Below are 27,551 nucleotides of genomic sequence, written 5' to 3'. Positions count from 1 at the left end.
TAACCGGGAGCGCCGGCATAGCAGTGTCCGAACGCGGAAGTTCCGGGTTGTGCACCCCGCGGGAACTGAGTTGCTCGAGCCTCCCGAACATCTCCTCACACCGATGAGCAAGCCTGCCCACCACCTCTTGGAGACCGGCCAAGGTGGTCTCGGTTTGCCCGAACCGTTGTCCCTGACTGGCCAAGGCCCTTCTCACCTTTTCCGAGTCTGCGGGATCCATGGTCGGATTATTCTGACACGACTCGGCTGAGTCGAAGAAGAACGGATCCCAAAAAGGCAGGCTCAGAGAAGGAAAACAATCACAGTTTATTTCTTTGAACAACCGAAGAAGTAAATCTTGCTCGCAGGCAAGATTACGCGGATCACAATATTCACTTGCACACTGCAAGGAACCCGAAGGAAACACAAAACACTTGCAAAAGGCAAGGAACACGAAGTTAACAAAAAACACTTGCAAAAGGCAAGGAGCACGACAGTAATACATAACACTTGCAACCGGCAAGGAACGCGAATGTAACATAAAGCACTTGCAACGGCAAGGAACACGGAAGTAACAAAAACCACTTGCAAAAGGCAAGGACAGAATGGCAAACATAAAACACTTGCACCCGGCAAGGACTACTCGAAATGTAATGCGGAAACAATCAAAAAAGGCGGAATAAACAACAGAAAGCGACGCGGATATACACACGGGAAGACAGAGTAACTAAAGGACGAAAACAGATTCTAGGACTTTACCAAACTTGAAAACGCGGAGAACACTTGGACACACTGGTGAGCAAATAATAATCCGACGAAGTGCTGTGCTCCTCGGAGTCCTTTTAAAGCCATAATTGTCAATGCCCTGCATGTGCGGAGCTGGGGAACGCCCCCCTCGTTGCAGGCACTGGAACACACACACACACAAGCACAACAGGCTGAGAACCGAACCATGACAAAACCTAATTAAAAGGTCCAAAAACACGATGTGAATCGTCATAACATCGTGGAACTACATCAAGGTAAGGATCGCAGGTTAAATTTGGTCCTTTTTTTTTTTCTTTTTTTTTCTCCCTTTTAAAGACAACATGATTTAACATTCATTTTTGACAGCTTTACTTTTAATATTGGTTCGTTGTGAATTATATCTTCAACAGACATTTATGTGTAATGGAGGTTAACTTTGGTATAAAAGTGAACATGTAGCAAACGTCTACATTTAATATATTACACGAGAGGTCTAGGCGTAGATGTCTAATAGACGTCTAAACTTAGACGTCTAAAAAGCTTTCATTTTTAGACCATTTGTAGACCTTTTTTAGCTGTCTAAAAGACGTTAAGCTTAGCCGTCTAAAAGACGTTTAAGCTTAGACGTCTAATAGACGTCTAGATGTAGACGTCTAAAAAACTTTCACTTTTAGACCATTTGTAGACGGTTTTTAGCCTAGACGTCAAAGCACCATTTAGACGTCTATTAGACGTCTTTTAGACCGAAAAATGCTGGGTGGGAAGTATAACCTGAATAGCACTACTATGAGTGTTAAAGGCCCAGTATGCCGGTTTCACTCAGGAAAATGCACTTTTTAAATACAGGATGTACACACTTTTAACTTTCTCTCAGTCTACACATCTGTGTTTATGTTAATCTTTGGTGGTAATTTTGTCCTAAACCCCCACACCCCCAGCCTGTATTTTGTCATTTTGTGTTTGTTTTGTAAATAGCGGGACGTTTCTGTGAAAAGACAGTGTTTACACGCTTCCAGCCAATCGCAGAGGGGTGGCGTGTCGCAAACGGGGCCGGGCGAACGTATCGGCTGCATGACGTCACTCCCGCGGCAATTTGAAAGCACGCACGGATTATTATTTTTTTTTCACTCACTCACTCACAGTAGCTTACGTGTGTGAATGAGTGAGTGAAGAAAAAAAAAATCCGTGCGTGCTTTCAAATTGCCGCGGGAGTGAATGTGGGATCTGATTTTTGGTGCTGACTCTTGAACTATTGACCTATTCTAGGCCAAATGTTCAAGTGAAACCCTTTTCATGCTAAACAACTTTATGATTGCTACTTGTGTTTAAATAGCTTAAGGAAATTAAATGCCAGTGTGTATCCTGACTTGTCACAAAGGGAATCATGTATTTGTTACCCTATAATCATTTATTAGGGCCCGAGCAGCGACCGCTGCGAGGTCCCTATTGTTTTTGTAAAAATTATTATTATTATTATTATTAGGGCCCGAGCAGCGGCGGCACCGGCGGCGGTGCCGCTGCGAGGCCCTATTGTTTTTGTAGGAATTCTTCTTCTTATTATTATTATTATTCTCCGCAAACAATCGCATTTTTGAGACACTAAACGTGAACGAAAACTCACCAAACTTTACACGCACATCAGGCCTGGCGAAAAATTTGATATTTTAAAGTCGCCATACATGATAACAGAAAAGTGGCTCTGTAGCGCCACCTACATAGGTTTAACGGATCCCTGTCCCGCTACGATTGTCCGACGGCTATGAAAATTGTGTGGCACCTGTTGCACATCCCGATGAACAAAAACCTCTTTGATGTGTGTACCCTAAAATAGACAGAAAGTGAGGTATGATCATCTGAATGTCCAATTTTGGCCCAGTTTTGCACATTTACATGGATCATACTATTGCCCGCTTCTCCTACACGGTTAACCCGATTGACTTCAAACTTGGGCTGTACCATCTCAACACTTGGGACAACATCATGGTAAAAAATCAAAAAATTTTGACCTACTATATGACGGGGGTGAGGCATCAAATTTAGAGTTTCAAAACTCTTACTAAACGTAGTATTGCCGGTTGTACGTTTAACCTAGAGCTACGAAAATTGGTACACATATGTAACAGACTATGATCTACAAAAAAGTCTGTTGGTGCCATATGCTAAACCCAACAGGAAGTCCGCCAGAGGCGGGGCATCAAACTTTGCGTTTCAAAATTCTTACTTAAAGAAGCATTCCCGGCTGTACGTTTCACCTAGAGTTACCAAAATTTGAAGACATATGTAACAGCTAGGGGTGTTAAAAAAAATCGATTCGGCGATATATCGCGATACTACATCGCGCGATTCTCGAATCGATTCAATAATCGGCAGAATCAATTTTTTTTTTTTAGGATTCACACCTTGAGCATGGAAGAATGTTATATGAACGGCACATTAAGCCTTAATATTTTTATTTTAATGCTGTTCAAATGTGAAACAGATTGCAAACTGTGTACAGTGGCTCACGGTTATAAGCCTCAAGTTTAGTTTTAGATAAATATATTCATACAAATCTTACAGTGTACATGTACAAATTTACTGATAGTATTTTCTAAATTGAATGGAAAAAAATCGCAACAATCGACTTATAAATTCGTATCGGGATTAATCGGTATCGAATCGTGACCATTCGTATCGGGATTAATCGGTATCGAATCGAATCGTGACCTGTGAATCGTGATACGAATCGAATCGTCAGGTACTAGGCAATTCACACCCCTAGTAACAGCCCTCAAGGTACAAAAAAACTCTTTTTGAACCATATGCTAAACCTAACAGAAAGTCCACCATTTTGATTTACTTTGGAACGTGTTGCCATTTTTTTGGCCATTTCATAGGGGTCTTATTTTAACGAACTCCTCCTACAGAGTTTATCCCATCATCTTCAAACTTGGTGTGATTCATCTTAAGATGTTGAAGATGAAAAGTTATTGAAAGCTTTTTATTTCGTCGCACGCTGTTGCCGTATGGAGAGAAATTTGTGTCTTTATTTTCAATCAAACAAAAAAGGAATTTACAATCAAAAAAAAATTTCAATCAAACAAAAAGGGGATTTGCAATCAAAAAAAAAATTCAATCAAACAAAAAGGGGATTTGCAACCTCAAATAAATTTTAATCAAACAAAAAAGGGTTTTCATATAAAATAAAAATTTGCAAACAAAAACAAACATTTCAAACATGGATTTGTATTTTAATAAAATCTTTTGCAAGTATTTTTTTTCGTTTTGTTTGCGAATCTGTTTTTTGGTTGCGGATCTGTTTTTTGATTGAAACCTGTTTTTTGGTTGCGAATCTTTTTCTGTGTTGTGTGGGCGGGGTCCTCCGTTCAACCGATGATAGAAGCCTTGTCATTGGTCAGCTTGGAAGCCGCTGCGACAACTTTCATTGGTCAGATAGGAATGGGGGTGTGACAATGTTCGTCTGACTATTTCCTGGTTCATTTTGTCCAGTCGCCGCCAGCATCGAGGTAAATATGACACCCCCCCCCACTTCTAGTTTTCCGTTTTGTTTATCTGACATTTATCTAAAAGCAACCCTTGATCTATCGTTTATCCGGTGATTTGTTCTAACCATTACAATTAACGTAATCACTCACTCAGCATTGCTTAGCCATGTTAGCTAGCTAGGTAACTGATGGTCCGATACATGAGTCAGTCATGAAGCTATGTTGTTGGCAGTCAAAACACAAATATACGGCTAATTTGGGATAGCTGTTAGGATGAAGTTTTTTTGTTTTTTTTTTATACTCATAAAGAAACCTTTGCATTTGTTTCACATACAGGCAGGGCTGGGAATCGAATTTATTTACACTAGCTGCTTCCCCTAAATCTTGGATGTTTGAAGTAGAGATTAAATTCGTGATAATTCTGTGATTATTATTTATTGGTCCTGGTTGTTTACTGTACGAGTCAGGTTGAAAAAGAGGGGGAACTCATGCACCGTCAAAGCGGTGACACTGCTACTACTAGGATCCAGGCCACGTAACCGTTTGATTTTGGTTAGTCTAGTCATGAATCGTGATGTTTTGTTGGTACGAGAAACGGCCCAAATAAACGGCCTGCTGAGATAGCTGTTATTATGCTTATTCATGATTATTTTATTACATTACATCATTACATTAATAAAATGCTAATTATTAATCACTTATGAGAAGTTCTGGTCATTGAAATAAGTAGCCTCTGCTACATTTATTATGTCTTGGGTGTTTGAAATACAGAGGAAGTGACAGATTACGTAATATAAATACATTTAGTTCCTGTGATTGTTTCATTGTAGTTTTCCTGTTTCAATAATGTTCAAAACATGTGTCAAACATAACTTTGTCAGAATTATTTTTTTTACATGTTTGGTACTTAATTCAAGCACACTTTTCTTTACTTTTTAGATGCAGAAGATGAAGTTGGTGGTTGGTCACCTCTCTTCATGAGGTGATGCTGTGGATAACTGAGCAGGGCCACAAGAACCTGCTTATGTCAGACAGAGAGCAATTTAAAATATCAATAAACTTTGACCACAATTGTGAGGTACAAATGCCAGGTCACACATTATGTTACCCCCTGCACAAACACCATTACATTTCCAACTGCTCATATGAGTGATTACCATTCCTTTAAATCACATCTACTGACTGCTATCACCTTTGATGCCAGATTTGACACAGTGTAATTGAAAGGGCAAAAAAAAAAAATCACATCCATTTCATTTTTTTTGAGTAATTACAGGCTGTTCCTACCAAAATGTTTGTTTTAAGTTTAACAGTTCATTTTCTGAGCTTTCTTGATTTCTTGTTGGCAGGCCAATCATTTCTTGAGAAAAATGTCTGTATAAAATCTATAAAATGCTGAATAATTGACTGGTTGTTAGTTCATATGCATGCTTTTTTTTATGAAATAAAAGTCAAACTGTTTTACACAGGAATTTATTTTCATTTTTTACATAAATTTAAATGACCCTTTGGGCCGCAAGACACTAGCACTAGAAGCAACATTGAGAGTCTGCAAATAAATGACGCGACCAAAACTCAAGGACTCCTTGTTTGGATTGATTTGCCGTAAAGCAACAAGTCTTTCCTCAGGTAAACGACAGTGGATGTCAGGTATAACGATCCCGTGTTCACCGTGATGGTCCAAGGGTAGTGTCTCTTCAGCTTGCTGGATCTGTAATATCAAATACATTTATGAAAGCTACAGTAACTCCAAGAACTTTTACTCATATAAATTTGTTTCCTCTGGTTATGTACGCTTTTACCAGCAATAAAACTGCCCTGGCCTGCTCCTCTTACAGTAAACATGCATCTCGCTATGTCTACATTTTCTACCCCTTGGTCTGCTCGCACTCTAAAAGAAAAAATCTAGTCAGTGTAATTGCAAAAGTACACCTACAACTCAGATTCCCCTTCTGTTTCAATCTGACTCGTACAGTAAACAACCAGGACCAATAAATAATAATCACAGAATTATCACGAATTTAATCTCTACTTCAAACATCCAAGATTTAGGGGAAGCAGCTAGTGTAAATAAATTAGATTCCCAGCCCTGCCTGTATGTGAAACAAATGCAAAGGTTTCTTTATGAGTATAAAAAAAAAAAAAAAAAACTTCATCCTAACAGCTATCCCAAATTAGCCGTATATTTGTGTTTTGACTGCCAACAACATAGCTTCATGACTGACTCATGTATCGGACCATCAGTTACCTAGCTAGCTAACATGGCTAAGCAATGCTGAGTGAGTAATTACGTTAATTGTAATGGTTAGAACAAATCACCGGATAAACGATAGATCAAGGGTTGCTTTTAGATAAATGTCAGATAAACAAACCGGAAAACTAGAAGTGGGGGGGTGTCATATTTACCTCGATGCTGGCGGCGACTGGACAAAATGAACCAGGAAATAGTCAGACGAACATTGTCACACCCCCATTCCTATCTGACCAATGAAAGTTGTCGCAGCGGCTTCCAAGCTGACCAATGACAAGGCTTCTATCATCGGTTGAACGGAGGACCCCGCCCACACAACACAGAAAAAGATTCGCAACCAAAAAACAGGTTTCAATCAAAAAACAGATCCGCAACCAAAAAACAGATACGCAACCAAAAAACAGATTCGCAAACAAAACGAAAAAAATGCTTGCAAAAGATTTTATTAAAATACAAATCCATGTTTGAAATGTTTTTGTTTTTTTTGCAAATTTTTATTTTATATGAAAACCCTTTTTTGTTTGATTAAAATTTATTTGAGGTTGCAAATCCCCTTTTTGTTTGATTGAATTTTTTTTTTGATTGCAAATCCCCTTTTTGTTTGATTGAAAAAAATTTTTGATTGCAAATTCCTTTTTTGTTTGATTGAAAATAAAGACACAAATTTCTCTCCATATTGCCGTGGCATGCACTTGTTTGCAAAGGAAAAAAATTCTTCTTAAGGAAGAATTCCCAGTTGTACGAAGCAGCTAGAGCTATGAAAATTTGTAGACATATGTAACAGCCCACGATGTACAAAAAAGTCTCTTGGTGCCATGTACTAAGCCCAACAGGAAGTCCCCCATTTTGTGCTAAAAAAACAACAACTCCTCTTTAACGAAGCATTCACGGTTGTACGTTTCACCTAGAGCTATTATAATTTGGAGGCATACATAAGAGCCCACGATGTACAAAAAAGTCTCTTGGAACCATATGCTAAACCAAACAGGAAGTCTGACATTTTGATTTACTTTGGTATTTGTAGCCACTTTTTGGGGCCTTTTATAGGGGTCATATTTTCTGCAAAACTTATCACATCGTCTTCATTCTTTGGCATGTTTCATCTTAAGATATTTAAAAAGTTGATGAAAAGTTATTGAATTTTTTTATTTTGTCACACGCCTTTGCTGTAGCGATGCATTGTTTGCAAAGAAGTTTTTTTTTTGAGAGTCTAAACATGGGTAAAAACTCACAAAATTATGCACACAGATCAGATCTCTCACGAACATGAATATTTTATAATTTGTTGTGCCATTTGTAATAAATGGCTCAATAGCGCCGTCTAGATATTTTTATGAAGTATATCCGATTATATGGTTCAGCTAGATGTGTGAATATTGGGAGGCATACATATCAGCCTAATACTTCCAAAAATTATTCTATAGCCATGTGCCAATTCATTTTGATTTTATTTTAATTGTGCATAATTTTTGGCCTTCCATGAATGTCAAAAACATTTACAATTTAGACGGTTTCCTATGAAACAGTACCCCAACATGCCAGTACCCGGACATGCAAATACCCCAACGTGGCCCGGGTTGCGAGGGCCCTATATAGCTGCTCGCAGCTCTAGTTATTAGGGCCCGAGCAGCGACCGCTGCGAGGTCCCTATTGTTTTTGTAAAAATAATTATTATTATTATTATTATTAGGCCCGAGCAGCGGCGGCGGCGGTGCCGCTGCGAGGCCCTATTGTTTTTGTAGGAATTCTTCTTATTATTCTTATTCTTCTTCTCCGTAAACAATCGCATTTTTGAGACACTAAACGTGAACGAAAACTCACCAAACTTTACACGCACATCAGGCCTGGCGAAAAATTTGATATTTTAAAGTCGCCATACATGATAACAGAAAAATGGCTCTGTAACGAAGCAGCCCCGGTTGTACGTTTAAGCAAGAATGACGAATATTTTTAGGTGTATGAGGGAGCCCAAGACCTACAAAAAAGTCTCTTGGACCCATATGCTAAAATGAACAGGAAGTGAGCTACGAATTTTTGAATGTCCCATTTTTGACGATTTTTGCACATTCACAGGGGGCAGACTTTTGCCCACTTCTCCTACACGTTTCATCTGACTGAGTTAAGACTTGACCTGGACCATGTCAAGACCTGAGCCAACGACAGGGGGAAAAATCTTGACCTTTCGAAATACTATATGATGAAGGCGGGGCATCAAAATTTGTGTTTCGCACTGAAAAAGGATATGCTTAATAACTCCCCGGTACATGCTCCAAAAAATCCCAAACTTGACATGTATGTTAATCGTCAAGGCCTGAAGCTATCTCTATGACAACATTCAGTTATATATGCAGCGCCACCTAGCCCTTGAGGCATAAAAAAAAAATACCCCACATACGGTATTTTGTACAAAAAATGTAAACTCATTCTAAGTGTGATAACTAAGTCATTTATGAATATTCTTTTAGTTTCCACCACTCAAAATGTTCACTGGCATCAGACTTATCCAAACATATATATATTTTTATTTATTTTTGATAGCCTCTGTGGACAAATATCGTGAATGAAGGATATGCTTAATAACTCCACGGTACATGCTCCAAAAAAAAATCCCACACTTGACATGTATGCTTATAATCAAGGCCTGAAGGTATCTCTATGACAACATTCAGTTATAAATACAGCGCCACCTAGGCCTTGAGGCTTATATAAAAAAAAAAATAAATACCCCACATACGGTATTTTGTACAAAAAATGTACACTCATTCTAAGTGTGATAACTAAGTCATTTCTGAATATTCTTTTAGTTTCCACCACTCAAATTGTTCACTGGCTTCACACCGATCCAAACGTATGTACGTTTCCATTTTGTTTTATTCATTTTTGATTGCCCCTTTGGACAATAAAAGTAACATTGTGCAATGAGTACAACGAGCGATGATGTATATATACACTTTTACAAAAAATACCAATCAGGGCAACTCATTGCCTAAAAATAAAAAAGGACGCTGATTTTTGCAGGTCTTAACAATCACCAAAACCCGTTGAGCTTGACACACACTGGCAAAAAAAATATTCTACATGTAAACGTTTATTATGCCATTTTCAAAGAAATTTTGCTTCCAATATGCCAGTACCCCAACGTGCCAGTACCCCAACGTGCCAGTACCCTAACGTGCAAGTACCCCAACGTGCAAGCACTCCAACGTGGCCCGGGCTGCGAGGGCCTTTTATAGCTGCTCGCAGCTCTAGTTATTATTCTTCTTCTTCTTCTTCTTCTCCGTAAACGATCGCATTTTTGAGGGCCTAAACATTTACGAAAACTCACCAAACTTTGCAGTCTGTTCGGGCCCGGCGAAAAATTTGATATTATGTAGTTGTCATAACAACGCGACTCTATAGCGCCACCTAGCGTAGAAAAATAAAAACCAATCCCGGCCCGTTTGAGCTAGAGCTACGAAAATTGGCAGGCACGTGTAGCACTACGAGACGCACAAAAAAGTCAGTGGAAGCCATTTCCTAAAATGTACAGGAAGTGAGCTATGAATTTTTTAATGTCCAATTTTGGCCTATTTTGGCACATTCACTGTGGTCATACTTTTTCCCCCTATGCAAACATTTTTCATCCCATTGACTTTAAACTTGGCATTTATCATCTCAAGACTTAAGAGAAAAACTAGGCAAAAAATCTTGCGTTTTCGAAATACTATATGACGGGGGCGGGGCATCAAATATTGCCTTTAAAATTTCATTTGTCCAGAAAGAGCAAATGCTGAATAACTCCCATGTACAAGCTCCAAAAAATCTCAAACTTCTCAGGCAACGTAATAGTCACGACCTGAAAACACCTATATGAAAAAATTCAGTTATACATATAGCGCCACCAAGTGGTTACAATAAATGTCATACTTTACGTTTTTAGCTACTGTGCTGAGCTCGTTGAAGGGATCCAGTTGAAAATTGGTCAGAAAAGCCTTAAGATGTTGATGATGCCCCACACCGAATATTGTAACTTTTCGCCAAAGGGCGTGGCCGCTACGGTGACGCAAAGTCTGAAGATTTTTCGTGACAATAAAAGCTGCATGAACTTGACCGAGATGATCCTATCTTCTCAAAATTTCACACATTTGATGAGAGTCCAGCCCTAAAGACATCTACGAACTTATATTTCATCTAACTGATAGCGCCACCTAGTGGCAATTTTTTTTCTTACGAATTTTCTTGTACATTTTTCTCCAAACACGTTAACTGGACCAACCTCATATTTGCTCAGATGGGGGTTTCGGCCTTCATGATGTCACAACACGAAGTTTGTGAGTTTTCGCGAATCGCTGTGGGCGTGGCTAAGCACTGTTCGCCAAGAAAACAACGCTAGTTTTGATGGTCTAAACATGCGCAGAAACTCATGAAACTTGGCACACACATCTGGCCTGGCAAAATGAGCAATATTTTATCATGTATTGTCCTATTTTTACAAAAATGACTCAATAGCGCCCCCTAGAAATTTTTAACGAAGCAGCCCCGATTGTACGTTTAAGCAAGATCTACGAAAATTTTTAGGTGTATGAGGGAGTCCAAGACCTACAAAAAAGTCTCTTGGACCCATGTGCTAAAATGAACAGGAAGTGAGCTATGAATTTTTGAATGTCCCATTTTTGACGATTTTTGCACATTTTCAGGGGGCATACTTTTGCCCACTTCTCCTACACATTTCATCCGACTGACTTTAGACTTGACCTGGACCATGTCAAGACCTGAGCCAACTACAGGCAGAAAAATCTTGACTTTTGGAAATACTATAATATGAGGGCGGGGCATCAAATTTTGTGTTTCGCACTGAAAAAGGATATGCTTAATAACTCCCCGGTACATGCTCCAAAAAATCCCAAACTTGACATGTATGTTTATAGTCAAAGCCTGAAGGTATCTCTATGACAAAATTCAGTTATATATGCAGCGCCACCTAGCCCTTCAGGCGTGAAAAAAAAATACCCCACATACGGTATTTTGTACAAAAAATGTCAACTCATTCTAAGTGTGATAACTCCCATGTTCAAGCTCCAAAAAATCTCAAACTTCTCAGGCAACGTAATAGTCACGGCCTGAAAGCATCTATATGATAAAATTCAGTTATACATATAGCGCCACCTAGTGGTAACAATAAATGTCATACTTTACGTTTTTAGCTACTGTGCCGAGCTCGTTGAAGGGATCCAGTTGAAAATTGGTCAGAAAAGCCTTAAGATGTTGATCATGCCCCACACCGAATATTGTAACTTTTCGCCAAAGGGCGTGGCCGCTACGGTTACGCAAAGTCCGAAAAATTTTCGTGACAATAAAAGCTGCATGAACTTGACCGAGATGATCCTATCTTCTCAAAATTTCACACATTTGATGAGAGTCCAGCCCTTAAGACATCTACGAACTTATATTTCATCTTACTGATAGCGCCACCTAGTGGCAATTTTTTTTCTTACGAATTTTCTTGTACATTTTTCTCCAAACACGTTAACTGGACCAACCTCATATTTGCTCAGATGAGGGTTTCGGCCTTCATGATGTCACAACACGAAGTTTGTGAGTTTTCGCGAATCGCTGTGGGCGTGGCTAAGCACTGTTCGCCAAGAAAACAACGCCAGTTTTGAGGGTCTAAACATGCGCAGAAACTCATGAAACTTGGCACACACATCTGGCCTGGTAAAATGAACAATATTTTATTGTTGATTGTACTATTTTTACAAAAATGACTCAATAGCGCCCCCTAGAAATTTTTAACGAAGCAGCCCCGATTCTACGTTTAAGCAAGATCTACGAAAATTTTTACGTGTATGAGGGAGCCAAAGACCTACAAAAAAGTCTCTTGGACCCATATGCTAAAATGAACAGGAAGTGAGGTACGAATTTTTGAATGTCCCATTTTTGACGATTTTTGCACATTTTCAGGGGGCATACTTTTGCCCACTTCTCCTACATGTTTTATCCGACTGACTTATGACTTGACCTGGACCATGCCAAGACCTGAGCCAACAACAGACGGAAAAATCTTGACTTTTGGAAATACTATATGATGAGCGCGGGGCATCAAAATTTGTGTTTCGCACTGAAAAAGGATATGCTTAATAACTCCCCGATACATGCTCCAAAAAAATCCCAAACTTGACATGTATGTTTATCGTCAAGGCCTGAAGGTATCTCTATGACAACATTCAGTTATATATGCAGCGCCACCTCGCCCTTGAGGCAAAACAAAAAAATACCCCACATACGGTATTTTGTACAAAAAATGTAAACTCATTCTAAGTGTGATAACTAAGTCATTTATGAATATTCTTTTACTTTCCACCACTCAAAATGTTCACTGGCATTAGACTTATCCAAACATGTACTTTTTTATTTATTTTTGATAGCCTCTAATGGACATTAAAAGCAATATCGTGAATGAAGGATATGCTTAATAACTCCACGGTACATGCTCCAAAAAAATCCCACACTTGACATGTATGTTTAGAGTCAAGGCTTGAAGGTATCCCTATGACAACATTCCATTATATATACAGCGCCACCTAGCCCTAGAGGCATAAAAAAAAATACACCAACTTAACGGTATTTTTACAAAAAAAAAAAAAATCCACATGTCAAGGTTTATCATGCCATTTTCAAAGAAATTCTGCTTCCAATGTGCCGTACCTAAACTTGCCAGTACCCCAACGTGCCAGTACCCCAACGTGCAAGTACCCCAACGTGCCAGTACCCCAACGTGGCCCGGGCTGCGAGGGCCCTTTATAGCTGCTCGCAGCTCTAGTTAGGGCCCGAGCAGCGACCGCTGCGAGGTCCCTATTGTTTTTGTAAAAATTATTCTTCTTCTTCTTCTTCTTCTTCTTTATTCTCCGCAAACGATCGCGATTTTGGGTACCTAAACATTCACGAAAACTCACCGAACTTTGCACACTCCTCAGGCCCGGCGAAAAATTTGATATTATTAAGTCTTCATAACAATGCGACTCGATAGCGCCCCCTAGCGTAGAAAAATAAAAACCAAGCCCGGCACGTTTGAGCTAGAGCAACAAAAATTGGCAGGCACGTGTAGCACCCCGAGACGCACAAAAAGGTCTATTGGGACCATGTAGCTAAAATGTACAGGAAGTGAGCTATGAATTTTTTTATGTCCAATTTTGGCCTATTTTGGCACATTCACTGTGGTCATGCTTTTTCCCCCTTTGCAAACATTTTTCATCCAATTGACTTCAAACTTGGCATTTATCATCTCAAGACCTGAGAGAACAAATGGGCAAAACATCTTGCCTTTTTGAAATACTATATGACGGGGGCGGGGCATCAAATATTGCCTTTAAAATTTCATTTGTCCAGAAAGAGCAAATGCTTAATAACTCCCATGTTCAAGCTCCAAAAAATCTCAAACTTCTCAGGCAACGTAATAGTCACGGCCTGAAAACATCTATATGACAAAATTCAGTCATACATATAGCGCCACCTAGTGGTTACAATAAATGTCATACTTTACGTTTTTAGCAACTGTGCCGAGCTCGTTGAAGGGATCCAGTTGAAAATTGGTCAGAAAAGCCTTAAGATGTTGATGATGCCCCACACCGAATATTGTAACTTTTCGCCAAAGGGCGTGGCCGCTACGGTGACGCAAAATCTGAAGATTTTTCGTGACAATAAAAGCTGCATTAACTTGACCGAGATGATCCTATCTTCTCAAAATTTCACACATTTGATGAGAGTCCAGCTCTAAAGACATCTACTAACTTACATTTCATCTAACTGATAGCGCCACCTAGTGGCAATTTTTTTTCTTACGAATTTTCTTCTACGTTTTTCTCCAAACACGTTAACTGGACCTACCTCATATTTGCTCAGAGGAGGGTTTCGGCCTTCATGATGTCACAACACGAAGTTTGTGAGTTTTCGCGAATTGCTGTAGGCGTGGCTAAGCGCTGTTCGCCAAGAAAACAACGCCAGTTTTGAGGGTCTAAACATGCACAGAAACTCCTGAAACTTGGCACACACATCTGGCCTGGTAAAATGAGCAATATTTTATAGTTGATTGTGCTATTTTTACAAAAATGACTCAATAGCGCCCCCTCGAAATTTTTAACGAAGCAGCCCCGGTTGTACGTTTAAGCAAGAACGCCGAATATTTTTAGGTGTATGAGGGAGCCCAAGACCTACAAAAAAGTCTCTTGTACCCATATGCTAAAATGAACAGGAAGTGAGCTACGAATTTTTGAATGTCCCATTTTTGACGATTTTTGCACATTCACAGGGGGCAGACTTTTGCCCACTTCTCCTACACGTTTCATCCGACTGAGTTAAGACTTGGCCTGGACCATGTCAAGACCTGAGCCAACGACAGGGGGAAAAATTTTGACTTTTCGAAATACTATATGATGAGGGCGGGGCATCAAAATTTGTGTTTCACAATGAAAAAGGATATGCTTGATAACTCCCCGGTACATGCTCCAAAAAATCCCAAACTTGACATGTATGTTTATCGTCAAGGCCTGAAGTTATCTCTATGACAACATTCAGTTATATATGCAGCGCCACCTAGCCCTTGAGGCATGAAAAAAAAATACCCCACATACGGTATTTTGTACAAAAAATGTAAACTCATTGTAAGTGTGATAACGAAGTCATTTATGAATATTCTTTTAGTTTCCACCACTCAAAATGTTCACTGGCATCAGACTTATCCAAACATATATATATTTTTATTTATTTTTGATAGCCTCTATGGACATTAAAAGCAATATCGTGAATGAAGGATATGCTTAACTCATTCACTGCCTTGGACGAGTAGGTTCGTTAAAGTGAAAAATAGCGCCCCCTGCCTTCGACGAGTTAATTCGTCAATCCCTTTTTTTAATGGCAAACTGTGGATAAAGGTCTGGGGCATCCGATGTGTGATTTTCAAGGTTGTAGCCTATTTACTTCCACCACTAGATGGCAGCACTGCCTTGGGAGTGAGCTTATCCATCGTGACGCACCAACGGAAGTTGAGGAGTAGTTGAGGAGCGGAGCAGAGCGGAGCATATTAGCATAGCAGAGCATATTAGAATAGCAAATCCAGCATTATGTCTACTTTTAGACAGCTTACACTGGAGGAGAGTTTGTTGAAACCAAAGTCCAGCCAGAAACGTGGAGGATCGTCATCTTTGGACGAAAATGACGATCAAAGAAGGGAAAAGATGACGTTGAGGAGCAAGGTACCACGTGTGCAAACGGAGCCGCATGTTAGTCAGCCCGTGAGCTCACAATGCAGTCAGGAGGAATCTGTTGCTGCATCCATCGATTCCACTGAATGGACGGACACGTCATGCGACTCATCGGATGAGTATCTGCCCACAAAAACCCCTGAATGGAGCGAAGACTCGGACACATCGCAGAGTAGCGATGACGGTGAGAGCTAACTCTCTAACTTTGCCTTTACTCGCGATCTCCTCGTCTTTCCGTTATATGCACTTCATTTATTACACTGTTGCCACAGTTGCCATTACTAACAGCTGTACAGATGATGCATTTTATTGCTGTGGACGTAAATGTGTTGTGATAATGAGCTAACTTGCGCGATCGTCAAATCCTGTACGAGTTGTGGTTTTCTGTCGATGTGGGTGGGGATAAAAATGTGATACGGAGTACAGCATTGATGCTAGAAGGACTAGTTAGTCTTATTTATTGTTCTTCTTTCAGTGATCGACATCTGTGCATGTATATAAAAAGCTAGACGAAGTCAAGCAATGAGGAGAAAATGACAAGTGTAAATCTAAGTGTATGAAAGGGCAGGAAAATGTTTAGCAAAGGTAAAGAGGAAAAAAAATCCAGGCAGCAGTAAAAATCATATGCTGCTATTATTTACAGAGGGGCCATCCACCAGTCGGGTCTCACAGATTGGCAGAGCAAAGAGAGGTAAAAAAAAATAAATAAAAAAATCCGCAAAAAAATATAGCAATAAAACAAAAAGTAATCTTTTGATTCTATGTTTCACAGCAGGTACATCCAGAAAAACTGCGGCTGCTTTGGGTGGTGCTAAAAGAGGTAAAAACGTTTTTAGTACAAATCACACCACATCAATAAATAAAAAATTCATGGTATTTATTTTTCTGTAATTTACAGTTGGATCATTGAACCGAAGTGAGGATCAATCCTGGAAGCAGACACACTGGAGGCCAAAAAGGATTCGCTTCACCGCTAAGCCCGGACCCCAGGGCTCTGCTGCGGAGCTGGAGTCAGACCTGCCGGTCGATTTTCTCGAGCTTTTCATCACCAATGAGCTGCTGCAGCATATTGTTGATGAGACAAATGCCAACGCGCTTGATTGGTTGCAGGAAAACCCCTGTGGACTTCCATACAGTAGAAGTCACGACTGGAGGCCACTTACTGTAGAAGAACTCAAAACCTTCCTTGGCCTAAGTTTCATTACAGGGTTCATCAAGAAACCTGTCTTGGAAGACTACTGGAGTGTAGAGGAATTTGAGAGCACACCTTTTTTTGGACAAACAATGTCCAGAAATAGATATCAAATTATTTGGAGGTATTTGCACTTCAATGGCACTGCACATGATTCATCGGACAAAATGCACAAGGTCCGCCCAGTCCTGGACTATGTAGTGGCCAAATTCAAAGATCTGTACACTCCAAAAAAAAACATTTGTATAGATGAGGGCATGATGATGTGGCGTGGTCGGCTCTCCTTCAAAGTGTACAACCCCCAAAAACCCATCAAATATGGGATTAAATCATATATTCTTTGTGATTCTGAGACTGGCTACTGCTTCAACTTGATGCCATACATTGGTGTATCCCATACCCTGCCTGACATTGTTTTTACACTACTTGACCGCCTCACAGGTCAGGGATATACCCTGTTTATGGACAATTTCTATAACTCTATTGGCCTCTGTGAGCGTCTTCTTTCAGCAAAGACGAATGTGTGTGGGACACTCCGAAAGAACCGTGGGGAGCCTCAGCTCATAAGAGAGGCAAACAAGACAAGCTTGGGGGCAAATGGCAAGCTTGTCTGTCACAATGAGAAGGTGATGGTTGTTGCATGGCAGGACAAGCGGACTGTCAAGATGGTGACAACCTGCCATAAAGACAGAACGCATCCTGTCGAAGTGTGGCAGAAGGGGAACAAGGAGAAAGTCACCATTCTCAAACCGGAATGTGTTGTGGAGTACAATGGTTCAATGAATGGGGTGGACAAACTAGACCAAAACATTGTTTATTACCCCTTCCTCAGGCGCTCTGTCAATTGGTCAATGAAGTTTGTCACTTATCTTTTTCAATTGTGCATGTTCAATGCACATGTTCTATACAGGGTCAAAAACCCACAGAAGCCTGCAACCTTACTTGCGTTTATAAAAAAGGTTGTTGTTTCATGGACCGTGAAAAAGCAAGTTGGACAGGGTGATGAGCAAGCTGTGGGGAATCAAACAAGGGCCCCATACATGAAAGACCCGGAGAGCAGGCTTGATGGGCAAATGGGCAGACATCGGCTGGAGAAGTTGGTGCCCACCAGCAAGAAGTTGGTGCCAACAAGAAGGTGTCGGGTGTGCCAACGAAAAGGCCTAAGGAGGGAGACCACCATGTGGTGTGCAGCTTGCCATGTACCCTTGCACCCAGGAAGCTGCTTCACATCATACCACACCAAAAAACAATACACATCATAGGGGCGATACACATTCTCTCACATGCACACGCACACATGCACCCACACACACTTGTAAATAGTTGAAAGTTCATACAAGCAGTGCACACCCACATACTCGTGCATATGCACAAAACATGTATATAGTTCAAAATGAATTTATTTTTTTGTTGTTGTAAATATTGTAAATAGTTGTATTGTTGTATGTAGTTCAAAATTTTTCCCACTTGTATATGTAGTTCAAAATGTTTTTGTTTTGCTTCATCTGAATTGTCAATAGTTATCAATAAATTTACCATCAAAATACATTTTTCTGTGTTTTTTATGTTGTTGTAACGAAGGAAAGGACTGTTCAGATGTTTGAGATGCCACAAAAGCAGAGAGTATTGGCATCAAAGTCAAAATTTAACTCAAAAGGAACCTTTTCACAAAAAGCTGTTTTTCTCCGTTTTCTAGTCAAAAACAGAAAAATTGGTTAAACTTAGTGTTGTTCTAATGCGAATAACTAGAGAAGGGAGAATGTTAGAAACTTACTTTTTTTTTTAAATGAAAGAAGAGGGTTTAACCTTTCATTTGGTGGGTTCCATGTATATATACCTATAGAACAAAATATTCTGTGGGTCTTCAAAAATGAGTCAAAATCCTCAAAAATGGCTGGCAAGCTGAAGCTCGCTTTTCTGAAAATGGCTGGCAGTGAATGAGTTAATAACTCCACGGTACATGCTCCAAAAAAAATCCCACACTTGACATGTATGCTTATAATCAAGGCCTGAAGGTATCTCTATGACAACATTCAGTTATAAATACAGCGCCACCTAGCCCTTGAGGCTTATATAAAAAAAAATAAAAAATACCCCACATACGGTATTTTGTACAAAAAATGTACACTCATTCTAAGTGTGATAACTAAGTAATTTATGAATATTCTTTTAGTTTCCACCACTCAAATTGTTCACTGGCTTCACACCGATCCAAACGTATGTACGTTTCCATTTTGTTTTATTCATTTTTGATTGCCCCTTTGGACAATAAAAGTAACATTGTGCAATGAGTACAACGAGCGATGATGTGTATATACACTTTTACAAAAAAATACCAATCAGGGCAACTCATTGCCTAAAAATAAAAAAGGACGCTGATTTTTGCAGGTCTTAACAATCACCAAAACCCGTTGAGTTTGATACACACACTGGCAAAAAAATATTCTACATGTAAACGTTTATTATGCCATTTTCAAAGAAATTTTGCTTCCAATATGCCAGTACCCCAATGTGCCAGTACCCCAACGTGCAAGTACCCCAACGTGCAAGGACCCCAACGTGGCCCGGGCTGCGAGGGCCCTTTATAGCTGCTCGCAGCTCTAGTTATTATTAGGGCCCGAGCAGCGACCGCTGCGAGGTCCCTATTGTTTTTGTAAAAATTATTATTATTAGGGCCCGAGCAGCGGCGGCGGCGGTGCCGCTGCGAGGCCCTATTGTTTTTGTAGGAATTCTTCTTATTCTTCTTCTTTTTCTTCTCCGCAAACAATCGCATTTTTGAGACACTAAACGTGAACGAAAACTCACCAAACTTTACACGCACATCAAGCCTGGCGAAAAATTTGATATTTTAAAGTCGCCATACATGATAACAGAAAAATGGCTCTGTAGCGCCACCTACATAAGTTTAACGGATCCCTGTCCCGCTACGATTGTCCTACGGCTACGAAAATTGTGTGGCACCTGTAGCACATCCCAATGAACAAAAACCTCTTTGAAGTGTGTACCCTAAAATAGACAGGAAGTGAGGTATGATCATTTGAATGTCCAATTGTGGCCCATTTTTGCACATTTAAAGGGGTCATACTTTTGCCCACTTCTCCTACACGGTTAACCCAATTGAGTTCAAACTTGGGATGTACCATCTCAACACCTGGGACAACACCATGGTAAAAAATCTAAAGTTTTTGACATACTATATGACGGCGGCGGGGCATCAAATTTAGAGTTTCAAAATTCTTACTTAACATAGTATTGCCTGTTGTACGTTTAACCTAGCGCTACGAAAATTGGTACACATATGTAACAGACTATGATCTACAAAAAAGTCTTTGGTGCCATATGCTAAACCCAACAGGAAGTCCGCCAGAGGCGGGGCATCTAATTTTGAGTTTCAAAATTCTTAATTAAAGACGCATTCCCGGCTGTACGTTTCACCTAGAGTTACCAAAATTTGAAGACATATGTAACAGCCCTCAAGGTACAAAAAACTCTTTTTGAACCATGTGCTAAACCTAACAGAAAGTCCACCATTTTGATTTACTTTGGAACGTGTTGCCATTTTTTTGGCCATTTCATAGGGGTCTTATTTTAACGAACTCCTCCTACAGAGTTTATCCCATCATCTTCAAACTTGGTGTGATTCATCTTGAGATGTTGAAGATGACAAGTTATTGAAAGCTTTTTATTTCGTCGCACGCTGTTGCCGTGGCATGCACTTGTTTGCCTAAGAAAAAAAAATCTTCTTAATGAAGAATTCCCAGTTGTACGAAGCAGCTAGAGCTACGAAAATTTGTAGACATATGTAACAGCCCACAATGTACAAAAAAGTCTCTTGGTGCTATGTGCTAAACCCAACAGGAAGTCCCCCAGGGGCCGGGCATCACATTTTGAGCTAAAAAACTCCTCTTTAACGAAGCATTCCCGGTTGTACGTTTAATCGAGAGCTACGAAAATTGGTACACATATGTAACAGACTATGATCTACAAAAAAGCCTGTTGGTGCCATATGCTAAACCTAACAGGAAGTCCGCCAGAGGCGAGGCATCAAATTTTGTGTTTCAAAATTCTTACTTAATGAAGCATTCCCGGCTGTACATTTCACCTAGAGTTACCAAAATTTGAAGACATATGTAACAGCCCTCAAAGTACAAAAAACTCTTTTTGAACCATATGCTAAACCGAACAGGAAGTCCGCCATTTTGATTTACTTTGGAACGTGTTGCCATTATTTGGGCCATTTCATAGGTCTTATTTTAACGAACTCCTCCTACAGAGTTTATCCGATCATCTCCAAACTTGGTGTGATTCATCTTAAGATGTTGAAGATGAAAAGTTATCGAAAGTTATTTATTTTGTCGCACGCCGTTGTCATGGCGATGCATTGTTTGCCAAGTAAAATGCTGCTTTTTTTTTGGTCTAAACGTGCAAAAACTCATGAAACTTTACACACACATCAGGCTTGTCATAAGCATGAATATTTTAGAGATTTCTTATTCAATTTGCAATAAATGGTTCAATAGCACCCTCTAGACATTTTTATGAAGCTTTTGCAAATGTTTTGTATTTTATGATTCAGCTAGATTTGTAAAAATTGGGATACCTATCAGCCTAAGACTTACAAAAAGGTTTCTAAAGCCATATGCTGAATCAAAAAGGAAGTCTGCCATTTTGATTTACTTTGGTATTTGTAGCCATTTTTTGGGGCCTTTTATAGGGGTCATATTTTCAACAGAACTTATCAGATCGTCTTCATTCTTTGGCATGTTTCATCTTAAGATATTTAAGATGAAAAGTTATTGAATTTTTTTATTTTGTCACACGCCTTTGCTGTAGCCATGCATTGTTTGTGAAGACAAATGCTTTTTTGAGAGTCTAAATATGGGCGAAAACTCACAAAACTTTGCACACACACCAGACCTGTCTGGAACATGAATATTTTATTTAGAGATTTGTTGTGCAATTTGTAATAAATTGCTCAATAGCGCCCTCTAGACATTTTTGTGAAGTCTTTCCGATTATATGATTCAGCTAGATGTGTCAATATTGGCAGGCATGCCTAATATATTCAAAAAGTATTCTATATTGCCATGTGACAATCCATTGTGATTTTATTTTGTTAATTGTGCATCATTTTTGGCCTTTCCATGAAACTTTACAAACACAAAGCATGGCAAAAACGTTTAAAATTTAGATGGTTTCCTATTTGACAGTACCCCAACATGCCAGTACCCCGACGTGCAAATACCCCAACGTGGCCCGGGTTGCGAGGGCCCTTTATAGCTGCTCGCAGCTCTAGTTATTATTATTAGGGCCCGAGCAGCGACCGCTGCGAGGTCCCTATTGTTTTTGTAAAAATTATTATTATTATTATTATTATTATTATTATTATTATTATTATTATTATTAGGGCCCGAGCAGCGACCGCTGCGAGGTCCCTATTGTTTTTGTAAAAATTATTATTATTATTATTATTATTATTATTATTATTATTATTATTATTATTATTATTATTATTATTATTCTTCTTCTTCTTTATTCTCCGCAAACAATCGCGATTTTGGGTACCTAAATATTCACGAAAACTCACCGACCTTTGCACACTCCTCAGGTCCGGCGAAAAATTTGATATTATGAAGTCGTTATAACAATGCGACTCGATAGCGCCCCCTAGCGTAGAAAAATAAAAACCAAGCCCGGCACGTTTGAGCTAGAGCAACAAAAATTGGCAGGCACGTGTAGTACCCCGAGACGCACAAAAAAGTCTCTTGGGACCATGTAGCTAAAATGTACAGGAAGTGAGCTATGAATTTTTTTATGTCCAATTTTGGCCTATTTTGGCACATTCACTGTGGTCATGCTTTTTCCCCCTTTGCAAACATTTTTCATCCAATTGACTTCAAACTTGGCATTTATCATCTCAAGACCTGAGAGAACAACTGGGCAAAACATCTTGCCTTTTTGAAATACTATATGACGGGGGCGGGGCATCAAATATTGCCTTTAAAATTTCATTTGTCCAGAAAGAGCAAATGCTTAATAACTCCCATGTTCAAGCTCCAAAAAATCTCAAACTTCTCAGGCAACGTAATAGTCACGGCCTGAAAACATCTATATGATAAAATTCAGTTATACATATAGCGCCACCTAGTGGTTACAATAAATGTCATACTTTACGTTTTTAGCTACTGTGCTGAGCTTGTTGAAGGGATCCATTTGAAAATTGGTCAGAAAAGCCTTAAGATGTTGATCATGCCCCACACCGAATATTGTAACTTTTCGCCAAAGGGCGTGGCCGCTACGGTGACGCAAAGTCTGAAGATTTTTCGTGAAAATAAAAGCTGCATTAACTTGACCGAGATGATCCTATCTTCTCAAAATTTCACACATTTGATGAGAGTCCAGCCCTAAAGACATCTACTGACTTATATTTCATCTAACTGATAGCGCCACCTAGTGGCAATTTTTTTTCTTACGAATTTTCTTCTACGTTTTTCTCCAAACACGTTAACTGGACCTACCTCATATTTGCTCAGATGAGGGTTTCGGCCTTCATGATGTCACAACACGAAGTTTGTGAGTTTTCGCGAATTGCTGTGGGTGTGGCTAAGCGCTGTTCGCCAAGAAAACAACGCCAGTTTTGAGGGTCTAAACATGCACAGAAACTCATGAAACTTGGCACACACATCTGGCCTGGTAAAATGAGCCATATTTTATTGTTGATTGTGCTATTTTTTACAAAAATGACTCAATAGCGCCCCCTAGAAGTTTTTAACAAAGCAGCCCCGGTTGTACGTTTAAGCAAGAACGACGAATATTTTTAGGTGTATGAGGGAGCCCAAGTCCTACAAAAAAGTCTCTTGGACCCATATGCTAAAATGAACAGGAAGTGAGCTATGAATTTTTGAATGTCCCATTTTTTACGATTTTTGCACATTCACAGGGGGCAGACTTTTGCCCACTTCTCCTACACGTTTCATCCGACTGAGTTAAGACTTGGCCTGGACCATGTCAAGACCTGAGCCAACGACAGGGGGAAAAATTTTGACTTTTCGAAATACTATATGATGAGGGCGGGGCATCAAATTTTGTGTTTCGCAATGAAAAAGGATATGCTTGATAACTCCCCGGTACATGCTCCAAAAAATCCCAAACTTGACATGTATGTTCATCGTCAAGGCCTGAAGTTATCTCTGTGACAACATTCAGTTATATATGCAGCGCCACCTAGCCCTTGAGGAATAAAAAAAAAATACCCCACATACGGTATTTTGTACAAAAAATGTACACTCATTCTAAGTGTGATAACGAAGTCATTTCTGAATATTCTTTTAGTTTCCACCACTCAAAATGTTCACTGGCATCAGACTTATCCAAACATATATATATTTTTATTTATTTTTGATAGCCTCTATGGACATTAAAAGCAATATCGTGAATGAAGGATATGATTAATAACTCCACGGTACATGCTCCAAAAAAAATCCCACACTTGACATGTATGCTTATAATCAAGGCCTGAAGGTATCTCTATGACAACATTCAGTTATAAATACAGCGCCACCTAGCCCTTGAGGCTTATATAAAAAAAAATAAAAATACCCCACATACGGTATTTTGTACAAAAAATGTACACTCATTCTAAGTGTGATAACTAAGTCATTTATGAATATTCTTTTAGTTTCCACCACTCAAAATGTTCACTGGCATCAGACTTATCCAAACATATATATATTTTTATTTATTTTTGATAGCCTCTGTGGACATTAAAAGCAATATCGTGAATGAAGAATATGCTTAATAACTCCACGGTACATGCTCCAAAAAAAATCCCACACTTGACATGTATGCTTATAATCAAGGCCTGAAGGTATCTCGATGACAACATTCAGTTATAAATACAGCGCCACCTAGCCCTTGAGGCTTATATAAAAAAAAAACCCACATACGGTATTTTGTACAAAAAAATGTAAACTCATTCTAAGTGTGATGACTAAGTCATTTATGAATATTCTTTTAGTTTCCACCACTCAAATTGTTCACTGGCTTCACACCGATCCAAACGTATGTACGTTTCCATTTTGTTTTATTCATTTTTGATTGCCCCTTTGGACAATAAAAGTAACATTGTGCAATGAGTACAACGAGCGATGATGTATATATACACTTTTACAAAAAATACCAATCAGGGCAACTCATTGCCTAAAAATAAAAAAGGACGCTGATTTTTGCAGGTCTTAACAATCACCAAAACCCGTTGAGCTTGACACACACTGGCAAAAAAATATTCTACATGTAAAGGTTTATTATGCCATTTTCAAAGAAATTTTGCTTCCAATATGCCAGTACCCCAACGTGCCAGTACCCCAACGTGCCAGTACCCTAACGTGCAAGTACCCCAACGTGCAAGGACTCCAACGTGGCCCGGGCTGCGAGGGCCCTTTATAGCTGCTCGCAGCTCTAGTTATTATTATTATTCTTCTTCTTCTTCTTCTTCTTCTCCGTAAACGATCACGATTTTGGGTACCTAAACATTTACGAAAACTCACCAAACTTTGCACACTCCTCAGGCCCGGCGAAAAATTTGATATTATGAAGTCGTCATAACAACGCGACTCTATAGCGCCCCCTAGCATAGAAAAATAAAAACCAAGCCCGGCATGTTTGAGCTAGAGCAACGAAAATTGGCAGGCACGTGTAGCACGCCGAGACGCACAAAAAAGTCTATTGGGACCATGTAGCTAAAATGTACAGGAAGTGAGCTATGAATTTTTTAATGTCCAATTTTGGCCTATTTTGGCACATTCACTGTGGTCATGCTTTTTCCCCCTTTGCAAACATTTTTCATCCAATTGACTTCAAACTTGGCATTTATCATCTCAAGACCTGAGAGAACAACTGGGGAAAAAATCTTGCCTTTTCGAAATACTATATGACGGGGGCGGGGCATCAAATATTGCCTTTAAAATTTCATTTGTCCAGAAAGAGCAAATGCTTAATAACTCCCATGTTCAAGCTCCAAAAAATCTCAAACTTCTCAGGCAACTTAATAGTCACGGCCTAAAAACATCTATATGATAAAATTCAGTTATCCATGTAGCGCCACCTAGTGGTAACAATAATTGTCATACTTTACGTTTTTAGCTACTGTGCTGAGCTCGTTGAAGGGATCCAGTTGAAAATTGGTCAGAAAAGCCTTAAGATGTTGATCATGCCCCACACCGAATATTGTAACTTTTCGCCAAAGGGCGTGGCCGCTACGGTGCCGCAAAGTCTGAAGATTTCTCGTGACAACAAAAGCTGCATTAACTTGACCGAGATGATGCTATCTTCTCAAAATTGTACACAATTGATGAGAGTCCAGCCCTAAAGACATCTACAAACTTATATTTCATCTTACTGATAGCGCCACCTACTGGCAATTTTTTTTCTTACGATTTTTCTTCAATGTTTTTCTCCAACCATGTTAACTGGACCTACCTCATATTTGCTCAGATGAGGGTGTCGGCCTTCATGCTGTCACAACACGAAGTTTGTGAGTTTTCGCGAGTCGCTGTGGGCGTGGCTAAGCGCTGTTCGCCAAGAAAACAACGCCAATTTTGAGGGCCTAAACTGGCACAGAAACACACGAAACTTGGCACACACAGCTGGCCTGGCAAAATGAGCAATTTTTTATCGGCGATTGTGCTATTTTTACAAAAATGACTCAATAGCGCCCCCTAGAAATCTTTAACGAAACAGCCCCAGTTGTACGTTTAAGCAAGAACGACGAATATTTTTAGGTGTATGAGGGAGCCCAAGTCCTACAAAAAAAGTCTCTTGGACCCATATGCTAAAATGAACAGGAAGTGAGCTACGAATTTTTGAATGTCCCATTTTTGACAATTTTTGCACATTCACAGGGGGCAGACTTTTGCCCACTTCTCCTACACGTTTCATCTGACTGAGTTAAGACTTGACCTGGACCATGTCAAGACCTGAGCCAACGACAGGGGGAAAAATCTTGACCTTTCGAAATACTATATGATGAAGGCGGGGCATCAAAATTTGTGTTTCGCACTGAAAAAGGATATGCTTAATAACTCCCCGGTAAATGCTCCAAAAAATCCCAAACTTGACATGTATGTTTATCGTCAAGGCCTGAAGCTATCTCTATGACAACATTCAGTTATATATGCAGCGCCACCTAGCCCTTGAGGCATAAAAAAAAAATACCCCACATACGGTATTTTGTCCAAAAAATGTAAACTCATTCTAAGTGTGATAACTAAGTCATTTATGAATATTCTTTTAGTTTCCACCACTCAAAATGTTCACTGGCATCAGACTTATCCAAACATATATATATTTTTATTTATTTTTGATAGCCTCTGTGGACATTAAAAGCAATATCGTGAATGAAGGATATGCTTAATAACTCCACGGTACATGCTCCAAAAAAAATCCCACACTTGACATGTATGCTTATAATCAAGGCTTGAAGGTATCTCGATGACAACATTCAGTTATAAATACAGCGCCACCTAGCCCTTGAGGCTTATATAAAAAAAAAAAACCCACATACGGTATTTTGTACAAAAAAATGTAAACTCATTCTAAGTGTGATGACTAAGTCATTTATGAATATTCTTTTAGTTTCCACCACTCAAATTTTTCACTGGCTT

The 27,551-nt window shown here is 39.4% G+C and overlaps 2 long non-coding RNA genes across 2 annotated transcripts in view; both read right to left on the bottom strand.

Annotated features, from left to right (window-relative positions):
• Window positions 1–27,551, bottom strand: part of LOC144025930 (uncharacterized) — a 222,068-nt gene that overhangs the window by 97,969 nt on the left and 96,548 nt on the right. The gene's annotated exons all lie outside the window — the stretch shown is intronic.
• Window positions 5,669–6,824, bottom strand: LOC144025931 (uncharacterized). The gene is made up of 2 exons (XR_013284994.1): window positions 6,618–6,824; window positions 5,669–5,922 (listed from the first exon to the last, which is right to left on the bottom strand). It is a non-coding gene; the product is annotated as an uncharacterized LOC144025931 (long non-coding RNA).

The sequence above is a fragment of the Festucalex cinctus genome, chromosome 9, assembly GCF_051991245.1.
Source record: "Festucalex cinctus isolate MCC-2025b chromosome 9, RoL_Fcin_1.0, whole genome shotgun sequence".
Lineage (NCBI taxonomy): Eukaryota > Metazoa > Chordata > Actinopteri > Syngnathiformes > Syngnathidae > Festucalex > Festucalex cinctus.
The sequence above is the reverse complement of the archived record's forward strand: the minus strand, read 5'-3'. Positions and strand labels throughout refer to the sequence as shown.